Genomic DNA, 24,077 nt, shown 5'->3' with positions numbered 1-24,077 from the left:
GGACAAGCCAGGAGGAAGGAGCATACAGAGGAGGAGGGACAGGCCAGGAGGATGGACAGGACAGACGAGGAGGGAGCAGACAGGAGATTGCTCCTGAGCAAAGGCCTTGAGGTGGGATGAGTGCAGGGAGCAGAGGGAGGAAGGACTTTGTCTGGTGTCTTCCCTGGAGCCTCCAGTTCAGGGAGAAAGCACGGAGGCGAGGTTGCACGAAGCAGGGTCGGGGGCTGCCATGCTGTGGCTGACCCCTTGTGCTGCGTCAGAGGGGCCTGAGTCATGACAAGGGGAGGACAAGGTGGTTGAACCCTCCCCGGGGCTGCAGGCCCTTCCTCGGGCTGGCGTCCACTCACCTCCCTGGCTGCGGCGGCAGGACGCCCGTGTTGTGGTGCTGGCGACACAGCAGGACGTCTGAGAGCCTGGCTCCCTGGAGGGAGACGCAGAGTGGCCCTCCCTCCCCCACAGCCCTGCCTTCGTGAAGCCGGGGTGCCAGGCATGTGGGACAAGCGTGGACCAGACCCGGGCAAGGTGTCCAAGCAGGAGACGCCCAGGCCCTGGGCAGCACCCTCAGGCTGATGCTGCCGACACGTCCCCTGGGCTTAGGGCGCTAGAAAACTCGACCCTGCCTACGCCACGGCCCCGGGTTTGCTGTAACTCGTGGTTAAATGAATCTCAAGCCACCGTGCGTGCTGTCCTCTCTGTGTGCGTCTCCTTTGGACCTCGGGCCGCTGGTGATCTCTTCCGTTGAGATTTAACTGCTTTACGGAGGCTCCCTGGTGCCCGGGCGTCGTGTGTAGCTCAGCAAACCACTTAACATGCCGTCTTCCTGCCGCTGAGCTGCCGGCTCCCCACAGGCCGTTTCTCTTCGCACCCACAGATAAGAAATGATCAGCAAAAATGGGTTGGATAAAAAGAAGAACCAATGAAAGCCATGGGATCAAGAAAGAGGAAAATAGGAACCAGTCATCTAAGTTCCTGCTGAATCGTGGCCTTATTCTGCCTCGAAAGGCAGCGCAGGAGTTGGAGGATTGGCGGGTCTTGTACTTGTCATCTGGACACCAGCATTGGGCCCAGAGGGTCAGCGGTCACGCGTCACGTGCTGCAGCCCATCCGGCCACATCCAGGGGCCCTCTCCCATGAGCCCTCGTCCTCATCTGGCCCGTGTGGTACATGGCTGCCTGGTTCCCACTCAAACTGAATTGAGTGATCAGCCCCAGGAACTTGGAGCCCAGCTCTCTCCACGTCGGCTGCTATTACCATCATCTGAGACAAGGGCCCCAGCGCCCCACCGAGTCCTTCCCGTAGGCATCCCCTGTGGGCTGCGGGGGTGACTCTGCATCCCGCGGTCTGACCGTTGGCACATCCCCACACCGACCATCTCCCCTGTGCCTACAGACACCCCTTTCTGAGGGTGCTCCTCCACGGAGAGCACCTGCCCTGTATGCCCCAGTCCCCAGCACCTCATCCCCGCAGCCCACAGCATCACAGAGCTGCAGTGGACCTTCCTAAGATGCAAAAATAAGGAAGGTGACTCCAGAGAGGGGAGGCTGACTGCCCAAAGTCCTGTGACTCACTGGTGGTAATGTCAGGACCAAGATCGTCATTGTCGCCCGGGGCCATCTTTTCTGTTCCACCGGCATGTCTCCCCTCATCACTGCTTTGTGTGGGCACGTCCCAGTGGCTGGCAGATGGGACAGAGATTGCCTGCTTGCACGTGTGTGGGGCTGATCTGTTCCAGATTGTCTGTGTGAGGAGCCGGCCGGAGGCTTGGCACAAAATCCAAGGAGGCGGGATTGTGGATGGCATCAAGCTTTGCAAACACCCATAGGCAGCTCTCATCAGCCATAGTGGGAACGGAGTAGGGACCAGGCCTTGGTCAGTGATTTTTCCAGCCACACCTGTGCCCCCTGATGATCACAGAGAGCAGCTGCAGACAGATCCAGGTGGGGGATGCAGAGCACAAGCCTTTGAAGCCTTTGCTCCTGGCACAGGCTCACTCGCTAGGCCCTGGTGGAGAAGTGATGCGTTCTCATCAGACTTCACCAGTGCAGCTTCTCTTCACACCACCCCATCACTGCTTGTAACCAGGAGTGTCCCACAGAGGAGGGCGGGGTCTCACACTGGCCAAAAAGACTTGTTCTAGAAGATTCCGGCAGTGGAATTCCTGTGAAAATGTGAATTCCTAATCACAGAGAGGACACTGGTTCTCCTGGGTCCCTCCTGATTCCTCTGGGAGGGCATATGATGCTAGTTGTAGATTGTCTCCCTTCAGGAGATGATACCCACCTTAGATGTCCAGTGACCTCACTCACTGTTACAGGAAAGATGATCCATATGTTAGGTGTCCCATTCCTGAGACTTCCCTTGCCATCCTTATTAGCTTGTGCTGTGTTCTAGGACACCATCCAACAGGGCTTCTAGGACGCCATCTAACAGGTCATTCTTAACTGCCTACCTCAGACTCCGGAAGTTCACCAATGCTGAGCTAAACAAAAGAGCTAGCTTTCCTCTTGAGATCGAATATCCATGGGCCTCACCAAATTGATAATGTGTGCATTCCTTAAAAACTGTTCTTACAAATTCAATCAAAATTTTAATTGTGATTTTCAAATAATCATAGGTACTTGATCTCTGGGTCTGAAGCTCATAATCGGCCCTATTTGTTGTCTCATGGACTCTGACATACACTCAGTTACCCGGACACTCAGCAGACACACATATTCTCATGAATGAGCAGGAGGCTTGGTGGACTCTGATGTGCTAGTCAGGTCTTACCCAGCCATTTATCAACAGGGAACAGAATCTGGATGCACGAGACTCTGCCCAAATCTTTCTTTTAGCTGTCATCTGAGTGTGTGTGTGTGTTACTAGGCTTACTTTACTTTCTGTTTAATTCTCATGGGCTGGTGGGGTTGAGTGGGATGTAATACCAGCTTGTGGTGTTGTTTGTGGGATGTCATTTAAGAATTTGGATCAGTCCAGAAGCCCTTCTACTTGGGTTAGGATTATTGGGTGGTACAGGTGCCTTCACCTCTCCCTTCCTCTCCCTTTCTCAATATGAATATGTCCACCTGCACTGCACTCAATGTATTCTATGGTGAATAGGACTGTAGAATTTTGATCCTGGAGGGACGTTGACAGTCATCTATATCACTATACGTAGATCTACTTATTTACATCACTATATCACAGCTTCTCTAGGAGACAACTTTCTTGCCTCTTATTATAGGTCTGTTCTTCTTTCATTACAAAATTCTTTCCTTATATGCTACCCTCTCCCAAGGCTGAACAGTTGTGATTTTCACAAGCGTCTTCGCTAGATCGATTTAAGTCTATCTTGTAGGGCTTCATGTCTGCTGAATCTCGTTCCTCCCTCCACACAGCCGTGGCCAGTGGGACTCTCTGCTGGAGATGCTCTGTAGAGCACTTGAAATGCCTGAGGAACTCAGTTTTTAATTTTACACAGTTGTAATTACCCTAAGTTTAAATAGCAGCATGTAGCTATTGGCTACCACATTAGACCAGTTTCAGAGCAGCAACAGATCTATTCCTCCCTCCACTGTCACTCCATGGTCCTCAAATATTTGGGGATAGCTCTATGTATCCTTAGCCTTTCCTTTGACAGCTGAACAAGTGCTTTAGGATATGTATCCAGATTGGTAAGATCTTGGTCACCCTTGGTTCACTTGTTAAGTTTCTGAATTAATGAAGTAATTAGGAGAATTAGGAAACTAGTAATTGAGTTTTCTTTCTTCATGGAAATTTTATTCTATCTAATCCTCGCCTTATATAAATTGGTTTAGGTTTTGTGACCTTGGTGGGGCAGGGGTGTGCAGAGAAGGAAGACAGGACCAGGAAGGTCATGTTTTCTTTAGCTACCTGTCCCGCTAACCCCCACCAGCAATTGGAAAAAACAGCCTTTGTAGTTCCAAGGTATCATTGACTTAGAAAAATAAGATGTGCAAAGTAGAGCAGGTGGTCCTGCAGTGAAAGCTGGGATCATCACTTGTTCGGCAAGACAGCTCTCCCTGGTCCAGTAGAATGCCCCAACCCTTCCTTGTACAAGAAAGCACAGAGGGTGGAGATGTAGCAAAACCATTCTGCAGTGAACAGAGTCCAAAGAGCATGAGCCTAGGAACAGAAATCTAGGTTAAGTTCTGGGTTTTATTTTGATAAAAATGTAAATTCTTGTCCCTTTCCAGAGCTTCCTTTTCCTGCACTTTTACATCACACGTAAGCTAGAACATCATTTTCTGGTGTCTTTTTAGAACCCATCAGTATCACAGCATTCAAATTCATTGTAAACCAAGAGTATATTCCATGGTATGTTTTCACTTGAAATGGAAGAGCCAAGCTTGGCAAATAGACCTTCATTTGCTAATGAGACAGACTCTGTTTTTTACTCAAACCAAAACATCCATTCTGCTAATAAGTGTTTATTGACTACCTGCCCTGTCCCAGGCCATAATGATGGCCTCTACAAGGAGGAAGACAGCCATAATCAGTGTCACCCATTAGGCCACACGATGGGACTGATGACCCAAGAAACGTGCTGGGCCCTGGGGGAGAGCAGTGAAGGAGACAGGCTGAGATTCAGAAGCAAAATTAAAATGTGGTTGGTTTGCCTTCCATGAGACATCTTGGCACTTGCTAGCATTGAGGTTATAAACCAGAGGTGCAAAGACTCCAGCCAAGAGAACACTGGCAAGGAGGGGAGCCAGGCCATGGCAGCCACAGTCTCCCCTCTGATGCTCATTCACCATCACAGATGCCCAGGGGGAATTTTCAAATTGTAGGAAGGTATTTGGTTGAGAATAGGAGCTGCTGCTTGAGATTAGGATTAAGATAAAGAATTGAATCTTGGGTATAGCTACAGTAATGGCAACTGTGTTGGTCATGACAATGATGGTGGTGGTGATGGTGGTGAAGAAAGCAGTAACAAGGATGATGGCGGGCAGCAACTCTACTAATTGTGATGGTGCCAGCAGCCAAAATCATGGCAGTGGCAATGATTATCACATCAGAGTCCTGTTGTCATTGTTTCTTGGTGGCTTCTCTTTGGGAAGAGAGTCAGGAACAAAGGACCTTCTGGAAGGGGATAGACAAAGGATAGGCCATGGAGAGTGTGTGCCGGTCACCTTGCCTGCCCTGCTATATACTGGGATCCATGCTGCGAGGTTGGAGGCCACACTGTTGCATCAGCGTTTCTACTGCCAGCAGAGGAGGCCCCAGCTGCCCAGGTCCATTACCAGCTTCAAGCCCTGGCTGGACTTCTTTAGGGGAAAAGGCCATCCTGCAATGAACAGATTCGAAAAGGCAGGAGCCTGGGGGTTGAATTCTGAGTGTGAGGAGTGCGAGCCAGCCTTTGGTGTTCTCAGCCAGAGTGGGTCTGGAGGGAGTCAGATGAGCATGTGGGTGCTCTTTGATGGCACTGGACAGTCTGGTGAAGGTGACAGGTGTTTGGTGACTTTATGTGAAGAAAGACTGGCATTCTGGCTGGGAGGATCAGATGTCAGCTCCCATTGTGGAGGTACCGGGCTCTAGGGCCTCTGAGGACCCCCTGTAGACTGACTCACAGGCCTGAGGACAGGATCTGCCAATTACCTCACCTTCTGGATCTGAGAGGCCCCATCAGCGGTCCCACAGGAGGACAGCCACCATTGGTGGTACTCCCCAAACAGCAATGATAGGGTGGCGCTCCAAGATCCTCCAGCATGTCTGTTCTGTTTAAAAACATGGCTTGTAATGACTTGGAGCAGGAGGAAAATGAAAGGAGAAACAGGAAAAAGATTGGTTTAACATGTTACTAAAAATAGCACAGTGAGAAAATAAGACATTAGCCCATTTGATGTCCTTGGGATCCTTATCAGCACCCATTCCTTTACTGGGCGCGTCTCCATCAAGCCGGGAATACATATCAGGCACTCTTTGAGCTATAGGAATACAGCAGTCAACAAGACAGACCAAGTCGCTGCTCCCATGGGTCTCACAATCCACTGGGAAGAGACCACGAATAAATGGATATAACATGCCGGGGGGCGGGGGTGATGAGAGCTGGAGAGGAAAATGCAATTGCAGGACAGGGCAGGAAGGTGGGCTCCCCGAGGGAGGAGGACATGGTGGGCCCTTGAGGAAGTCACCTAGAGGCAGAGACCAGAGGAAGTGGCAAGGGAGGGTCTGAGGAGGGGCGTTCATGACAGCTTTGGCCAGTGTGCAGGCCTCTGGGAGGGATGGGGAGGTGTGTGGCCACGGACACTTTCCAGACGGAGTGCCCTGGGTGACATTTGAGTACTTCATCTGTAAACACACACATGCTGATGCGCACGACTGCCTTCCCCCAGCTGCTCAGTACACCCACAAACCACCCTGAACAGGATGGCTTCATGGAGGAGCAAAAAGGAGGGGAGGTTAATCCCACTCCAGGGGCTGAGGATCATTCTTATTTCCTAGTTCATGTGCCCTTTGACAGCCTGACCAGAGGGCCCTGAGTAGGAGAAGAAACACATCTCTCTCTCTCTCATCCTTGTAGATGATACTCAGGTTCCGGCATAAAACAGCACTGAGGGAAGCCCACCAAGTGTGGGACTGAGCTGGGCTGGGAGGAAGCAGCTAACACAATTAGCTGCTCTGGTCCCTTGGTTAACCATGTGATGTGCAGCCTGTGGGGTGTGATGCAGGGTGGGGGCACCTGACAGGTGGCACAGATACTGCAAGTGAATCATCATCCCTGTGCCAACGGCTGCCTTCATATCGGGCATGCATGTAGTTTACCTCACTCTATGAGGATCAGATATTAATAGCTCCAGTCCAGCTAGATTCTGATTTAATTGGCAGGAAGAAAGCAGAACAGCTCCAATCTTGACTGAATAATGATGCATTTTGCATTGTTAATAGTTCTTGGTGCATGAACACTACCTTGCTTGATCACAGGGCATAATTTCTTTTCTATGAATCTTTGAAAAACCAAATATGGGAAATCTTACTATTAAATTCGATTGTGCTCATCTGCTGTGCTGCCCAGATTATGAACTGATCTCACTTACTTAGATGGAGCAGTGATTGTCAGCCCTAGTAAGCTGTTTGTTTGGAATCATAGGCATGGACTTTAAAAAAAAAAATGATGTATCCTTTCTGGGCCCCTGAGTGCCACTGATGTGTAAAGGGAAAACAAACTGTGGACCCTGTGCTCGGGAGAACAGGCTTTTTTTTAAAAAAAGATTTTATTCATTTATTCATGAGAGACACACACACACACACAGAGGCAGAGATACAGGCAGAGGAGAGGGAGAAGCAAGCTCCATGCAGGGAACCCGATGTGGGACTTGATCCCGGGTCTCCAGGATCACAATCTGGGCTGCAGGCAGTGCTAAACCGTCGCACCACCAGGGCTGCCCAAATTTGTTTGTTTGTTTTAAGATTTTATGAGAACAGGCTTTTGCCTCTGGGCCCCAGTCTTTGAGCTAGCTGTGGAGCCACAGGGTGCTCCTGGCTGTACCCAAGGACTTGGCCAACCAGAACCTGAGCACCCTCAGTGTGTGTTACCTGGTTCCAGGCACCAGGGTGGGCATAGTGAGCTCCAGCAGAGGAAAAGCAAGCCTTCCTACTATTGAATCATGGACCTGAGTCCTACACACAAATGACTCAGCTAGTGAGCAAAGCAACATTGTTCACAACTGTACCATATGAATTGTGCTGAGAACAATTTAGTAGTTAATAACATCCTAATTAGACAATATGGGTGATCTGCACTTTTAAAGCAGCCTCCCTGTGGGCAGAAGAACCAGGAGAAGCTCTCGAAAATGTGCCCTTTACTCAGGTGTCTGGGTAGAGACTGCAGAAATGTTGCCATATCCCACCAACCTTCCAAGGCAGCAGGTTCTGAGGGGCTCCGATTCTTTCTGTGACCAGAAGACTATTCCAGGAGGTACACTGTTGCTATGGGTTTTCTAGTCCAGGTGATCCTTATGGATGGGGAGGTCGTGCCTCAGAAGGGACACCTCGGTGGATGATGGGTGGGAATTTTCACGTTGTGAAAGCATTCCACCAGCACTCAGCCATTCTATAATATGCACAGGTATTATTGCTGTTCCCAGAACCACATGACTGATCACTGTGTGTATGTGTGTGTCTGTCCCTAAATCTCTTGCTAGATTCAGGATTCTTGAAGGTGTAGACATACATCTTATGCATTGTTCCTTGGTGTTTGGCCCCACTGGGTAGGCTAGGTAAAGGATGAATGAGGGACACCTGGGTGGCTCAGTGTTTGAGTGTCTGCCTTTGGCCCAGGGCATGATCCTGGAGTCCCAGGATCCAGTCCCACATCGGGCTCCCCGTCGGGCTCCTGCTTCTCCCTCTGCCTGTGTCTCTGCATCTCTCTCTCTCTCTCTCTCTCTCTCTGCGTCTCTCATGAATAAATAAATGAAATCTTAAAAAAATGAATGAATGAGTGAAGAATGAATGAATGCCTTAAAGTCAGTCACCCTCCCCTCAAGTAGCAATGATTATCCTTCCACCTCAGGTCATCTGTGGCCAATGGTGAGAAGCTGGTTGTGACATTGAATTTCCATTGTGTGTGCTGCCTGATTCCTTGATATGTACTCATACCCACTCTTGCATTTTCAGTTAGCTGTCTTAATAGACATATCCGATCCCCAGCTTCAGGTGTCCTAGAGAAAGAGGATTTATTGTCTTGGCTAGCCCCTCCTTCCCGCCTGTGGCTCCTCTCACAGTACAGAGCACAGAGTATACTATCCATGGTAAGCTTCAGACTGATGAAGTTGGGTGAAGTGATTCTGCGGATTCCAGGTGGGGCTGTGTGGACATCAGATCTTCCCCAGCCTCTGGACAGGCCACATGAACAGAGACTCAGACCCCCATCAATTACTTAGACTGGGCTCCCAGACCCAGGACGAGGGCAGGACTTGCTTAGAAGGGCACCGTATTCGTAGTCTGATGGACTTGGTGTGTTCTTCATCCCCCAATTGCATAACTGATTTCTTGTGGTGTTGATATTCAAGTTTTCACTTAATTTTGATGAATTTATTATTTTATTTATTATTATTATTTTTCAATGTTGATGAATTTTAAAATAGCCACGTAATTTGGAATGTTACCAAAACAGAAACAAAGGAAGGGTTCCCTCCTGCCTCTCTTGCTCTACCCTCTCCTGGATCTGCCCACGCTTCCCATCTGGGCTCTCTCCGTACTTCCTTCCCCTGGAGGCCACCTCACCATTTCTTGTCCTATCTCTTCCTTCCTGGCATTTCCGGACCCAATGGTGCTATAGGGAAATGGTTCTGGACCCAAACCCAGGCATCCCCCTGCACTGCCACTTGCTGTAGCTCTCCTGTAAAGGAGGTGAATTAGATCCTTTCTAAAAGACCCCCCTGCCCATTCTAGGATTCTCAACTATAAGTGATTTTCATTAAGTATAAATTCTAATAGTTGTGGTGCTGGCTAAAGATGTTCTTTTCCACTATTACAGTGAGCTTTAAAAAAACATCTCTCCTCTTGCCAAACATCTATAGCTCTTGCCATAACATGGCCGAGGAGTCAGAGCAGCACTACTCATTAGATAAGTCAAAAGCTCTGTGTTGTCCCCACTGGTTCGGTGATGGCAAAGCAAGGCAAGGACGACCCAACTGCATTTTTCTCTTCCGTATGGTGCCTGATATGTTCTGACATCCAAGTGGAGTTTGCACTTTGGAACATTTTTCTTTGCATATAAAAATTGCTCACCCGCATTTAGAACGATGCGAGACTTAAACATTTCTCAGGACTTCATTTTAGTCATGGAAGGGAAAAGAGTATTTGACCCAAATTACAAAAACCACCGAAGTAAAACCAGTCCATTTTTTCTTCATGCTGTCAGTGAAAACTGCCAGGAGTGTCTCCTACGTGCTGAGCACTGAGCCTGGCGCATCTGGCAGGGGGGAGGGGGGGCGTGCAGCACCATCGGCGGAGCTGCCACCACTCCAATGGCAAAGCGCAAGGTTGAGACAACCTTGCAGGGTGTCCACGGTGTCTTTATATCCACTGTATACGAAGGTGTTGAGAGAACAGAAAGCAAGGGAATGCCTGGCGTGATGTGGATTAATATGGAAGAAACTTCTAGAAGGAAAGGAGATATTAAGCAGGCCTTGAGGGGAGAGTGGAGGAGACAGACACACAGTGCCTCATGGAGAATGCCAAAGAAACGTCATCGGCACTGAGCACTCGTTTGGTAAGGACAGCCTGGGAGAGCCAGACAGACCGACGAGGCCGATCTGAGCAACCGCAGGAAAATACCGGCATCCAGCTTTATGTAGCATGAAATTTATGTCTTCAGATTTTGGAAAACAAGAAAGTATTGTTATTGGTGTACTTGTTTTATTTTAGGATAGCTTTCTTTTTAAGATTTTTCTAAAATAATAAATTTACTTTTTATTGGTGTTCAACTTGCCAACATACAGAATAACACCCAGTGCTCATCCCGCCAAGTGCCCCCCTCAGTGCTTTATTTATTCATTCATAGAGACACAGAGAGAGAGAGAGAGAGAGAGAGAGAGAGGCAGAGACACAGGCAGAGGGAGAAGCAGGCTCCATGCAGGGAGCCCGACGCAGGACTCGATCCAGGGTCTCCAGGATCACACCCTGGGCTGCAGACGGCGCTAAACCACTGCACCACCAGGGCTGCCCTATTTTAGGATAACCTAAAGCATGAGCTAGAAAACAAAGCTAAGGCTAAAGGGTCTGTGAAGCTGTTAGCCAAACGCTGGCTGGTTACCTGAGGAACTGGTCACCACCGTTAAATCCGAACAGTAGGGAGGAGGCAGCCTGATCCTCCTGGGACTTGCAGGCAGAGGGACGGGCCGTGGGCAGGGCCGTGGGCAGGGCCGTGGGCCCCTGGCAGGAGTGCAGCTGCATGTGGTCGCTGTGACAGGTGGCGGAGCCGGGCTGCACCTGCCGCAGGGCTCCCAGCCCGGGCCGAGGCCCCATCACTGCCTTCGTGTGCTTGGGCCGCTGCCAAGGCGCCGCGGACTGGGTGTTGTCTCCCAGCTCGGGAGGCTGGCGGGTCAAGGTCAGGGTGTCGGCAGGGCGGCTTCCCTGTGCAGCCATGAAAGGGGATCATTCCGGGCCTCTTCCTGGTTTCTGGGATTTGCTGGCACTCTTTAGTGGTTTTTTGTTTGTTTGGTTTTTTGTTTTTTGGGGTTTTTTTTGGCTTCTAGAAGCATCACCCTGATCTGTGCCTTCATCTACACATGGCGATCTCTCTGCATCCCAAATTTCTGTGTCCAAATTTCTCCCTTTTATAAGGACACTGGTCACATGGTCTTAGGGCAACCTTGATGATCTCAACTTGATTACTTCTGTAAGGTCCTATCTCCAAATAAAGTCCCATTGTGAAGCCCTGGGGTTTAGGCCTCCAGCCTATCTTTCTCTGGAGGGGGGTGGGGGACACAATTTAATTCATAACCCATAGTTAAGGAAAAAATAGGAAATTTGGTGACTGTCTTTCTTTTAGACTTATATTAAAACAGTGAGATGTTTATTGACCAAAATCAGGACCATGTTATAGGCCAATGTTGTCAATAAATGTATTTCCTAAGTACACTGAAGTCCTGAATTTTACACTGAGTCCTGAATTTTACACTGAGAAACATGACTCAGTCAATGTTCCATAAAGCAAAAACCACTTTATAAGGTAAAAAGTAAATGTCCTGGTTGAAATGCTCCGACGTTGAACTTCTGGATGTAAACTGTGCAGAGCAAATGTTTTCTCAGTGGCTGTTACCGTTCACACCTCCTCCAGCCACGACGCACATCCTGTGCACGGTGGCGCAGGCATCCCCATCATCATCTGGCCTCCGCTGGCCACCCTGTGAGACCATCACATCAGCGTCCCTGGTGCCAGCAGCACAGCACTGGTGCACAAAATTAGCAACATTGTGGAAGGACCATAGGGACTCTGAAGACAAAGGCCCTGGAAGCAGCCGAACACAATTCCAGTAAAGTCTTGCCGGATCCCTGTTTGTGACTCAGGGAGGGACCGTATCGGTGGGTCATATGGGCTGCTTGCTTCTGTACATTTTGGAACTCAAAACTGAGAACACGCCAGCCGAATCTACACACATCTCTAAGTGAGCAGGGACAGGCTGGGGGGAAAGGGATGAATAGGGGAACACAGAGGGCGGTGAAGTCACTCTGTATGATCCTATAACGATAGATACCCGATGTCACATGTTTATCCAGCCCCACAGTACAGCACCAAGAGTGACCCCAATGCCAACTCTGGACTCTGGGCAAGGGTGGCGTGCTGGTGTTGGCTCACTGATTGTCCCTTAGAGAAAATGTGTGTGGACCGGTTGTGTAGCCCAGTCAGCATAAGATAATTATCCACATGACTCAATTTAAATCCACCATCTTACTATTTGGTTTTTTGGTTTCATGGTGTGTTTTTGTTTGTTTGTTTCAGAGCCTGTCTGATTTTTGGCTGAATTTTTCCTGTCCGGTTTGGGTTACATCAGTTTATTTTCCCATTTTCCCCCTCCATTATTGGGTTATTAGTTAAAACTCTCTGTTCTAACTTTTTCATGTTTGCTCTGGGGCTGCCGCAAGCATCTTCCCCATATCAGGCTTATCTCCAGTTGACATGATACCACTTTACCTGAAGTGTTTCTACCTTACAACAGCATTCTTTCATTTCTGTTATACCAACCTTTCCGATATTTTGTTGTACATTTTTCTTGTATATCTGTTAAAAACTCCACAATGCATTATTCTTTTCAGCTTAAAGATCCAGCATTTTCCAAAATGATTAAGAAAAAATAACATTATGTTTACCTGCCTTTTTCTTACTTCCTAATCTTTTTTATGGATACAAGTTTCCTCTGCCATCATTTATTTTTCTGCCCAAATAAGTTTCTTTAATCATTATAGTGCTGGTCTGCAGGCCATGAATTCCCTCAGCTTTAGTTTATCTGAAAAAGTCTTTATATCACTTTCATTTTTTTAAAAATATTTTTGCTGAATAAAGAATTCCAAGTTGCTAGATTTTTTTTCTTTTCAGACTTCTAGCATTTCATGGCTTTCTGGATTTGCTCAGCTTCTGATAACTCTGCTGCCATTCTTACCTTGTCCCTCTGTGTACATGTTTCTTTTTGTTCTGGATGCATTCAGGATTTGATCATTATCTTTGGTTTTCTGCAGCTTGCACATGAAGTGCATAGAGGTACTTCTTTTTGTATTTAGTCTGCTTGGGGTTCTGTGGAATTTATGGATACATGTCAGTTGTGCTTCATCCAGCCTCCCTTCATCTCATATTTCCTTCATCCCATTCTCTCTCTTTCTGGGATGACACCTATGTGTGCGTTAGACCATATGTATTCTAACAGCTCTGGATGCTCTGGTCTGCTTTTGCTTTTGTTTGATTTTTTTCATCATTCCTCATAAAAATAGTGTTAAAGAAGAGAAGTCAGACACAAGAGAAATATACCATAATGATTCCATTTCTGCAAAGTTAAGCAAAAAACTCATAAATTGATCTATGGGGGTAAAAGTCAGGAGAGGAAGGTTATCTTGGGGTTGGAATGGAATGGTTGAAAAGTGCACCAGAGTTTTATCACATTGAGGAAAGTTCTATTTCTCAGTTTTTGTGCTCATTACACTGGGTGGATTCACTGCAAACAGTCACTGAACTGTACGCATGATTTGTGTACTTTTTCTGGATGTGTTATTCTTAAATTTAAAAATTTATTTTAAAGTTAATCATCTCAATGTATCCTTATGAAAGTTGTAAATTTTACTTATGTGTGCAATTTTTTATCAATGTGTTTTGTTTATATTGTGAAGAAAGACTCTAACTTTATGTTTTTCCTACATGAAGAGTCCATTTTTTTTATCATGATTCATTAAATTACTCCATCATTTCCTGATAGTTTTTACTGCAGTAATGGTCACTGATCAACACCATGTATGATGGCTTATATTTGTCTTCACTTCTGTTTACCATATGAATCAGGGACCAGCTTTTAAATTCCATGAACATCTCTATTGGTATGTTTATTGAAATTGTATTGAATTATTTTAGAGAACTGACAACTTATAAAATTAAATTATCCCATCCTGCAGTAGGATAATAAAAAAGTAGGTAGGTCTTAAGTCTTCCAATACGATTCTATAATATTCACCATAAATGTCTTAAATTTTAGAATAATTAGTTGTATATAACTTGTAAAGAGAGTAAATTCTTTCATTTTATTCACACTTTACATGGATTGTTATCAGTGAATAGAAATGCTAAGGACTCTTTAATGGGAATCTTGTATTTAATAATGTTACCAATATCATTTTTAAGGCCAATTTGATGGATTCTCTTGAGTGTCTTATACAGACATTAGCAAATAATGACAACTTTGTTTCTTCTTTGCCTTACACATTTCTTTTGTTCGTTGTTTCTTTGTTTTTTGCCTGCCTTTCTGCACTAGCTAGTACTTCTAGCCCAGAGGTAGTCTAGAAACTGTGAGAGCATGATCTCTAGTCCTAGTCCTTACATACAGGGGATATATCCACTTTCTTCATCACTGTGATTTTCTGTGTGCTTTGATAGCTGCTGTCTAGAAGATTAATAAAGATCCCTTTTAGTCCTAGCCTTAATTTCTTTATTTTTGAATTATAAATCAGTGTTGGATTTTCAAAGGATTAGTGATTCTATACATATAAAAGTTATCATACATTTTTCTTTTTGTTTCATCTGTTACTAAATAAAATTCCTAATATTAAACTTCATTCCCAACATACCTTTTTAGATATGAAATATATTCTTTAGATACTTATTTCTGGTTATGTTTTGAGACACTTTCTTTTTCTTTTTCATTAGTTATATAAGCAAGAGGGTATTTATGCCATCAGGGCTTGATTCCACTGGGACTTGATACTGTTGTGGTTCATTGATTCCTTTTAAATTATTGTTTCAGTTAATGGTTATAGTTCTATTTCGGAGTTTTCCTCAGTTGATTCCAATATTTGTTTAGAAAATCATCAGTTACATCTGAATTTTCAAAATCATTATAAAGATATTCATCTCTTTTCATCTGATATTTTTCTAAAGTAGTTATGTCTTGTGTTTCATTCCTAATATTGTTTGACTCTTTTCTGTTGTGATTTTGATTGATTTTGACATAACATTGCATGTTTGGATCATGTTTAAAGGTCTATGCTTTGGCTTTTATTTTTTTTTTCATCTTTGGTTTCTCTCTCATTAATTTCTACTCTTTTGTACTGTATCGTTCTTTCCACCATCTTTGCATCTACTCTATTTTTAAATCTTTGAGATGAAATCCTAGTGCTAAATTTAGTCTTTTCTGAGGGAATGGGTATGAATCTCCCTTGGTTATTTTAGCCAAATCCACAAATCTCAGGATGGAGTGTTAGATTGCCATTCATTTCTAGATATTTCATATTTCACATTATAATTTATTATGCATGTATTATTTCATTTCCAAATTCATGCTTGCTTTTACCCAGGGCTTTTTGCCATCAATTCCTAATTCATCGCCAGGGAGAGAAGGAACTCAGATACGTTGTAAGCACACACCTGAGACTCCATAGGCCCACTGCTTGGTCAATTTTCATAGCAATGATGAGTTTCTAACCATTGAAGTAGAGTTCTGAAGCTATTTACTTGCTTGATTTTTATGACTCCTGATAAATGTTGACTATTCTAAAATTGTATTTTGTTTTTCCCGTATACCATGCTTTTTGCTTTTCTTGTTCCCTTTTTTGAATTTTTTAGGGTTGCTCCAATGTGCTCCATAGCTATTTTCTCTCTGATCATCCTGCACTCATTTCATGTGTTAATTTCTGGTACTTCATTCCATCCTCTTCAACACCTTCCAGTTGGGCCTGATGATCATTCTCGCTTTTTACACCGCCTGCACTCAGCCATGTCTCTGCTCACCGTGGGTGGCTGCATCTCACTCTTTCCTGGGTTCCGGCTCCTCTGGCAGACATCTCCATGAATGTCTGTGATGGCTCACTGTGTCAGGTGTTTGCTAGGCCATAATACAGATAGTACTCAAGCTAGAATTATAGATTGTTTTTCCTTTCCCTTTTGAAGATAATAATTCATTCTAGCCTCATTGCTGAGTATATAATTCTGCATACAGTCTAACTTCTGTTCTTTTGTAGAAAATCTTTTTTTTTTTTTTCTGATTGCTTTTACCCATGTCTTGAATTTTCACTGTGATTTATATGTGTAAGGGTTCATTTGTATTTGTACTGTTCCTGACTGGCTGCGCTGCTTCATTTTGAAGAACTATGTTCTAAGTCTAAACAAATCTGTACCAAATTCTCTTTATTCAAGGAAAATACCTTCTTGTGTTCTTTCCTTGTGGGGTGGCTTCTATGTGTATTGGACCTTCTTATTTTATCTTATGTAACCTTTAATGTTTATTTCTACCTCATTATCTCTCCGTGCTATATTGTGCATGCTTTGCTCTAATCTACATTCCAGTTCATTAATTTCCTTTCAATTATGTTTAATCTGTTGCATAATGGTCCCATTAAGTTTTTATTTCCGTGGATATATGTTTTGTAATATCTAGAAGTACTGTTGGGATCTTTAAAAACTTTTTGAGCGGAGAGTGCAGATTCTTTCATTTACTCTGCTCAACTTCAGGGTGGTTTATTTTTTTATGATTGATTATTTTGTATTACAGCTCTTCTTAAGTGAGCATAGTTTGACTGGGGTGGCCTGCATCAATCACCAAGGTGACCCTGTGAAGTGGTTTGCATGTGACTTTGCTGGTGCTGCAGGATTTTAACTTGCCTGAACTGTGTTTATGTTAATTTCTCCCTGTAAATTCCCTGACAACCAGATGGTGCAAATATAGATTCCATATATGCACAGGGCAATGGCTTTTGGTTCCAAATTCTCATAGGAAAATCCTCAATACCACCCACCCTACCTAGAGCCCTGGTTTGATAGAAAACTGTATTGCCTGTTTTCAATGCTGGGAGAATTATCTGGTCCCATTTAATCTTTTTATTTTCTTTTTTAGGGGGAGAAGGGGGAAAGGGAGAGGGGAGGAGAGAATTTCAAGCGGGCTCCACACCCAGCACAGAGCCAATACAGGGCTCGATCCCATGACCCCGAGATCACCACCAGAGCCAAGATCAATAGCTGGACGCTTAAACTGACTTCCACCCAGGTGCCTGTGTGGGTACTGGCTTTTTTTATGGGGTCTACAGTTTCAGCTCATGACCTCATTAAGACCCAAGGTACCTGTCCTGCCCCCTTGAGCTCAGGCCCCAACAATAAACCTGTATTCAAGCCTCACACCCCCATTAGCTGCCCAGAGTTAAGCTGAAATTTGATATTCTCACAATGAATTTTATCTTCATTTCTGACATCTAGAGATTTCCCTTATTTCAAGCTTTATGCATTTTCAAAAAGTTCCATTATGTTGTATCTATAAGTATTCACTGAGAGGGTGTTCCCTGTGCACTCAATACCATGTTGGGAAAACCCAGTGGCATCTTTATTCTCTGCATGTCCCTATAAGTGAGCACCCATACCTGACTCCCTGTCCCCTGGTGCGGGCTCACACATTTTGCACAGAGCATTTCTTCAAAAAAGGCATTGCATCTAGAACACAAGCTTACAAATCTGCTCACTAAGGGAATTATTTTGTAGCCATGTTTGTTTTGATCTGAATTCAGTGTTCTTGTTTGTTTATACAAGCATCTTTGTTTTCTCTCCTGTACTTGAGTGTAATACATTCTCCTACATTCCCAAGTAGCTCTGGTACGCCTTCTAGTATTCCTGTATCACAGTGTGCACACTCACTCACACATATACAAACACTCGCACGTGTGCACACACACACACATCAACACATGGCACAGCAGGCTGTTCACAGTCAGCTCACATGTCTTATTGACATATGCCTGTGACCTCTCCGCTGGTCTTCCCATGTTGTCTCCCCAGGCCCTTCCTACATTACCTCTGGGGTCCATGTTAGATGATCTCCATGCAACATATTGTAACTTACATACTTGTTTTCTGCAATCAGCCTTTACTTTCAGTAGATCCACTGATTCCTATTCACGGTGACATCGTTTTTAGAAATCATTACTCCTCTTTACATTCTCTTTGGAACACAAAAGCATCTGTCCTGACTTTTGTCTTCTTCTACATCATATAGAGCCATACAGGACTCAAGTGAACCTATCTATTCATTTATTCCTTTGCTTAGTAGGTATCCACTGAACACCTGTTAAGTTGCCAGTGATATGTTAGATGGTGGATGTACACTAGAGAACACAATCATCCCTGCCCCCTGGAAGAGAAAGAAAGTCCTGTCCCTGATTTCACTGCCACATGGTCCAACCGAAGAGATGAGATTTCTGTTAATTCACTGATGTGAGATGAGTGATGCCAGCAGTCACTGGATCTCTCTCAGGGAACAGTGTTGTAGTTCACGTAATTCCACAGGGTTTCCCCTAACAGACAGACTTGAAATTGGATCTTGACAAAAGGTAATTTATCCAGTCCAGAACTATAGATGGGAAGGCATTCAGGGGCGGGAGGCAGAAAAGAGGTGATTATCTACCCAAGGTTCCTTGGGATACAAAGAAGGTGAGGCTTCTGAGGAGGCGGGAGTACAGAAGTTGGGCTGGAAACAATCCCCTACCACTTGGAGGTACCAACTTGGGACAGTGAATTTATCCTCTCTTGTAGCAAATGTGTCCTATTTAATTGAAAAATCCCATCTTTGAGTCCTGCAGTGGCATATTGCTTCTTTGGCCCACATATGATCTTTGACATTGAGATCTCCCAGCAGTATTATATCAAGTTCTATATTGAACCCCAAGTAAAATCTATTCCAATTTGTTATATTATTTGCATTTGTGTGGTGTGTGTGTAGATGTGTATGCACACACTTCCCTTCACATCTCTCCTCTGGGATTTCTGTTAGGTACCCTTGTCTCCAGAGTGGACACTGATTTGTCACTCTTACCCACCATCTGACTGTTGTTTGACACCCTGGCAGCTTAGGTGGCATTGGACTCTTCTCACTGGATTGTAATTTCCAACTTTCAACCTCTCACCTTGGTAAGAAATCGATGCTGAATCATCTTCTCTTCAGTTCTTTCAAACTCTGAGTCTAAATGGTCTTTTAAACCCATGCTGGCTGCCAGTTAAATTCATTTACTGTGCGTGAGCCTGTCTGGTCACTTGCCTGAGATGAATTTGTATCCATCATTACACATTATAGATGGTTTCACACAGTTAACTATGCAGAAGGCCTAATGATACTGTGGTGGACAAAACTATTTGTTACCTAATGACTTCTGACTCACATGTGTCTTGTAAATGGTGTTACAATTAATAGTTCTTCCTCCACCATGGCTAGATAAGGTAGGATCTTTTTGATGAAAGACATGGGTTAGCTCAGATAAGTGATGTTGCTTTTTACACACACACACACACACACACACACACACTCACACCTCTTTCCCTCCTAGCTTGGGAGCTAGATAAAGACAGAGTCTTATTGGGGCAACTGGGTGGCTCCATGTTTGAGCATCTGCCTTTGGCTCAGGTCATGATCCCCAGAAGTCCTGGGATCGAGTCCCACATCGGGTTCCCCACAGGGAGCCTGCTTCTCCCTCTGCCTGTGTCTCTGTCTCTCTCTGTGTGTCTCTCATGAATAAATACATAAAATATTTTTTAAAAAGACAGAATCTTATTATTTCCATTGTTGAGGGGAGCACTTTACACAAAATGGAGGCTCCATAAATATTTGTAGTTCCCTTCCTTCACAAATTACCTCCTTGGATATCCATGAACGATGCTCTGTCTCTGGGTTCTAGAAATTCTCTTTTGCCTTCTTATCTCACATGAACATCCCAGAGAAGTTATTTTTCTTTCCTACCACTCAACCAATCATTCTTCACACATACAAGGTACCCTTCTCTCTAACAGCACGGCTTCTGCTGACACCCACGAATGCTTTATCTTGCGTGTGATTTTAATTTTTTAATTAAATTTTTCATTTTGAGATAACCGTAGATTCACATGCAGTTGTAAGAAATAATAATGCAGAGAAATTCCTTACATGTTTCGCCCAGTCTTCCCAAATGGTGACATTTTGCAAAACTGCAGTATAGTGTTACAACCAGGCCACTGACATTCAGATAATCCCGCAGATCTCGTGCAGATTTCCCTAGGTTTACTTGTGTGTGGGTGTGGGTGGGTGTGGGTAGTTGGGTGTAGTTCTGTGCAGTCTTACCATATGTATTGATTTGTGCAGTATCACCACAGTTAAGATACAAAATGCTTCCACCACAAGGACCTCCCTCCCTCCAGCCTTCCCTGACCTCTATTGGGTGTCATCTACTGTCCATCTCTATAATCTTATCATTTCAAAAATATTCTGTGAACAGAATCACAGAGTATGTGATCTCTTAAGATAGGTGTTTTCCACTTAGTTTAATTTCCTAGAGATCCATCTCAGGTATCAGTAGTCTGTACACTGTGCTAAGAGCAGTAGTTTATTCCTTCTATGGCTGAGTAGCTGTCCATCGTATGGGCCTAACAACAGTTCAGTCATTTACCCAGAGATGGACACCGGGCTTTCCAATTTTGAGCTACTACAGGGGAAACTGCTCTGAACCCGCATGTACAGATTTTTCTGAGAACATAAGTTGTCCTTTCTCTGGCACAGATACCCAAGAGTTCAGTGGCTGGATCATATAGTAAATGGATTTTTTATTTTTAAGGAAACTTCCAGCATTTTCCAACAAGGTATACCATGTTACATTCCCACCAGCGATTTAAGAGGGAATCAGTGTCTCCACATCCTTACCAGTATTTGGTGTTGTCATTATTTTGTATTTTAGCCACTCTGTTAGGTGTGTCATGATACTGACTTTTTAGATTGTACCTGAAGGTTTCGTTTTGCACTGCCCGTAAGCCAGGGGTTAAGGACTGCAGGTGTGGTAAGCCTTATTTGATAAAGGAAGTAAGTGGCTTAAATGAGCAGAGGCTTATTTAGGGTCACAGGGCTAACCAGTGGTCTGTCAAGAACCCTATGTTCCTGACTCATTGTTTTATGTGCTTCCTATTAACTAAGCTTCTGACAGATGACAAACTCTGTTATTCCTAAAATTATGAAGACCAGGGAGCCTGCCCCACACCTTCTACCTTAATGCTAGACCATCACACACATCAGAGGCTGTACTGCAGCACGTCCGGCAGCAGAGGAAAAGGAGCATGCCAGGCACCTGCATCCCATGCAGTGCACTAGGGGGAAACCACTTCTTTTCTTTTCATATACTTCTTATTAGCTGGGCCCTTCAAAGCCCCTCTCTGGCTGCAAACATCCTCTTGGCCTCCGTCTTCTGCGCCCCCGGGCTGTCCGCCACCTCTCCCTCCTTTGGGCCCTGCTCCGCCTCTCATTGGCCTCTCCTTTCCACTGCTCCCATCTCTGATCCCCAAGTATCCTTTACTCCCCTTGCTCCCCCCACCCTCCCCCTGGCCACTTTCTCTCTTGAAAGAAGTTGGGCTGACACAGGGTTAGCTTGATCACTCAGCTTCTTTAACTGCTTTTGTTCTCTTTGTTTATAATTTTTATTTTTATTTTTATTCAAGTTGGTTTAGTTATGGGAAGAATTGGAGTCTGTCTGAACCACATAGGGATGGCATGGACCTGGGACGTTGGGAGCAAGAGAGGGAGGAAGGTGGTGTCCATTCTGTATGCATTGTTTCTTCCCCAGCAAATGCTGCTATAGCTTTTTGCCAGGCGGAGCTCACCTGCAAGGGAAACATGTTTACACTCAATACAAATTACTATGCCTTGTTTTAAATGGTTTATTGTTTTTTACGGCTCTGCTCTTTTTTCTCTACCTTTCCTGGAAAAAAAAAAACATGTTATTCTGGACTATTTGGTGGGTGGGGTTGGGGGTGTGGGGGATGGTGTTCCTTTATTGCGTGTATTTAAAATAATGTCAGCAGCAAAGCAGTCAGTGGAAACTTTAAATGAAATTCCCCTGGGAGTGAACATAAAATGTTAATGTTTCCTTTAATTGAAGCGTTCTGAGATGTTAGCATTAACCATCTAGGGCACTTTTATTAGCTAACAAAGCAGAGGAGAGATGAGGGAAGGCCTTAGCAGCTCTAAAACTCTAAAAAAGTGTTAGACATTCATTGAGAACTTGCCCTTGACCAAAATTGCAAAGTGGGTGAAACATGTCCAGTATTGTCTCCCAGCCCTCGTGTCCACATGCCAACTTTGCATAAGTCAAACTCCTGAAGACTCAGTTTCCTCACCCATGATGTGAAGATAAGAATTCACTTCCCTCATGGTTGAGGTTTACCTGGGCAAATCCAGGTAGAGCCTACAAGTGGAGGATTTCATGCAGCAGCATCCATCTCAGGCACTGTGGGCTGCTGGAGGTGCCCTGTGGACAAGAGATCACTGGTTAGCAGTTAGAGCCTGTATTTCCATGGGGCATTTTGACTTTTCTGTACAAGAGAGTTTGCAGTGAGGCATATAGGACTGGACATCTGTAGGCCTAGGTTCTTACTCATCTTTATCATGAATAGATTTCTGGGACCAGAGAGCAGAGCCAAATAGCTTTCTCATTTGTAAAATTAGAACGCTGGGCAGGTGACCCTCTTAGCTCTATAATTTTAGCAATTATATATATTCTGTAAATGACAATAAATGTACCATCACTAACAGTAGGGGGGAAAAACACTGTAGGGCCCACCAAAGCATAGCTCATATTCCTACTCCTACAAATAATAAAATCCCTTTCTCCTTCGATTTATTATTCATCCTGGATGGCATTCAAATTTCTTTCTAAATGATGGTTATTGATTACATAGTGAATTTTAAAATATTAAAATCCACTCTCTCCTTCCAGTTTTTCTTATTGTAGTAAATATATGCATTTATCATTTCAACATCTGTGCCAATTCGGTGGCATTAAGCACATGCACAGGGCTGTGTATCACTACTACCATCACTACTATCCATACCTAAAACTGCTTCATTATCCCACACAGAGACTCCGCACCCACTAAACAAAACTGCCCATCCCCTTCCCCAGCCCCTGGTAGCCTCTTTCTGCTTTCAGCCTCCATAAATCTGCCTCTTCTAGCTTCTTCTATATAGACATGGTCATCAACCATGTTCCATTTCCTTCTGGACCTGGCTGATTTCACTTAGCAGGATGCTTTCCCCTCCAGACTTAGAGAATCTTCTTCCTGTGAGGAGATTTTTAAAAAGAGAAGTAGGCTGCCCAGTTCCTGGGATGCTTTAGGTACAGCCCCACACAGCAGCCCTTTGTTTGGCTTTCTCAAGGCTGGTCACCTCATTGGAAAGCCCGCCTGTCCCCATGCCATGGGGAGCCCCCCAATCCTGTTCCAAAAGATGCCAGCTATTCCCATCACCAGAGATAACTCTGTCTGGAGGCCTCAGGATTGGACCAACAGTCTCTCAACGGACCCCCCCCCCCCCAGATATTAATTCTGGCTTGGTATCCTATCAGCCAGGGGCTTTGAAAGTTTGTGAGCATGAGATACATCCCTGGTGGTTGGTGATGAAGCCAGTTCTCAGTTCCACCATTTAGACACTGATCAAGCAGGTAAAAACCTAGGAATCTGAATTTCTAACAACTGAATTGAATGCCCCAGTGTCTTTACAAAGTTCAGTACTGTCTGCTACAAGCAGCTCATGGTTGTCTGTGAAATTGTGAACTTAAGAATGTTCCAAAAACCCCCTTATTTTTCTTTTGATTTTTAAATGTTCAAAATTTATTTTATTTATTACTTTATTTGTTATTGAAATATGGTTGACACACAATGTTATATTAGTCAGGTCCCCAACATGGTGATTTGACAATTCTGTAGATTACTCAGTGCTCACCATGGTAAGTGTAGTCCCCATCTGTCACCACACCATGTTATTACAGTATTATTGACTGTTTTCCCACTGCTCTACTTTTTGTCTCTGTGACTTACTTATTTTATCAATGGAGGTTTGTACCTCTTAATCTTATTTATCTATTTTGCTCATTCCCCACCCACCTTC

General features: G+C 44.6%; 1 protein-coding gene across 4 annotated transcripts in view; it reads left to right on the top strand.

Moving 5' to 3' along the window:
• DPP6 (dipeptidyl peptidase like 6) overlaps positions 1-24,077 on the top strand; it is an 826,229-nt gene that overhangs the window by 586,427 nt on the left and 215,725 nt on the right. The window lies entirely within an intron of this gene.

The sequence above is a fragment of the Canis lupus genome, chromosome 15 (assembly GCF_048164855.1).
Source record: "Canis lupus baileyi chromosome 15, mCanLup2.hap1, whole genome shotgun sequence".
NCBI classification, from domain to species: domain Eukaryota; kingdom Metazoa; phylum Chordata; class Mammalia; order Carnivora; family Canidae; genus Canis; species Canis lupus.
This window is presented reverse-complemented; position numbering and strand designations above follow the sequence as displayed.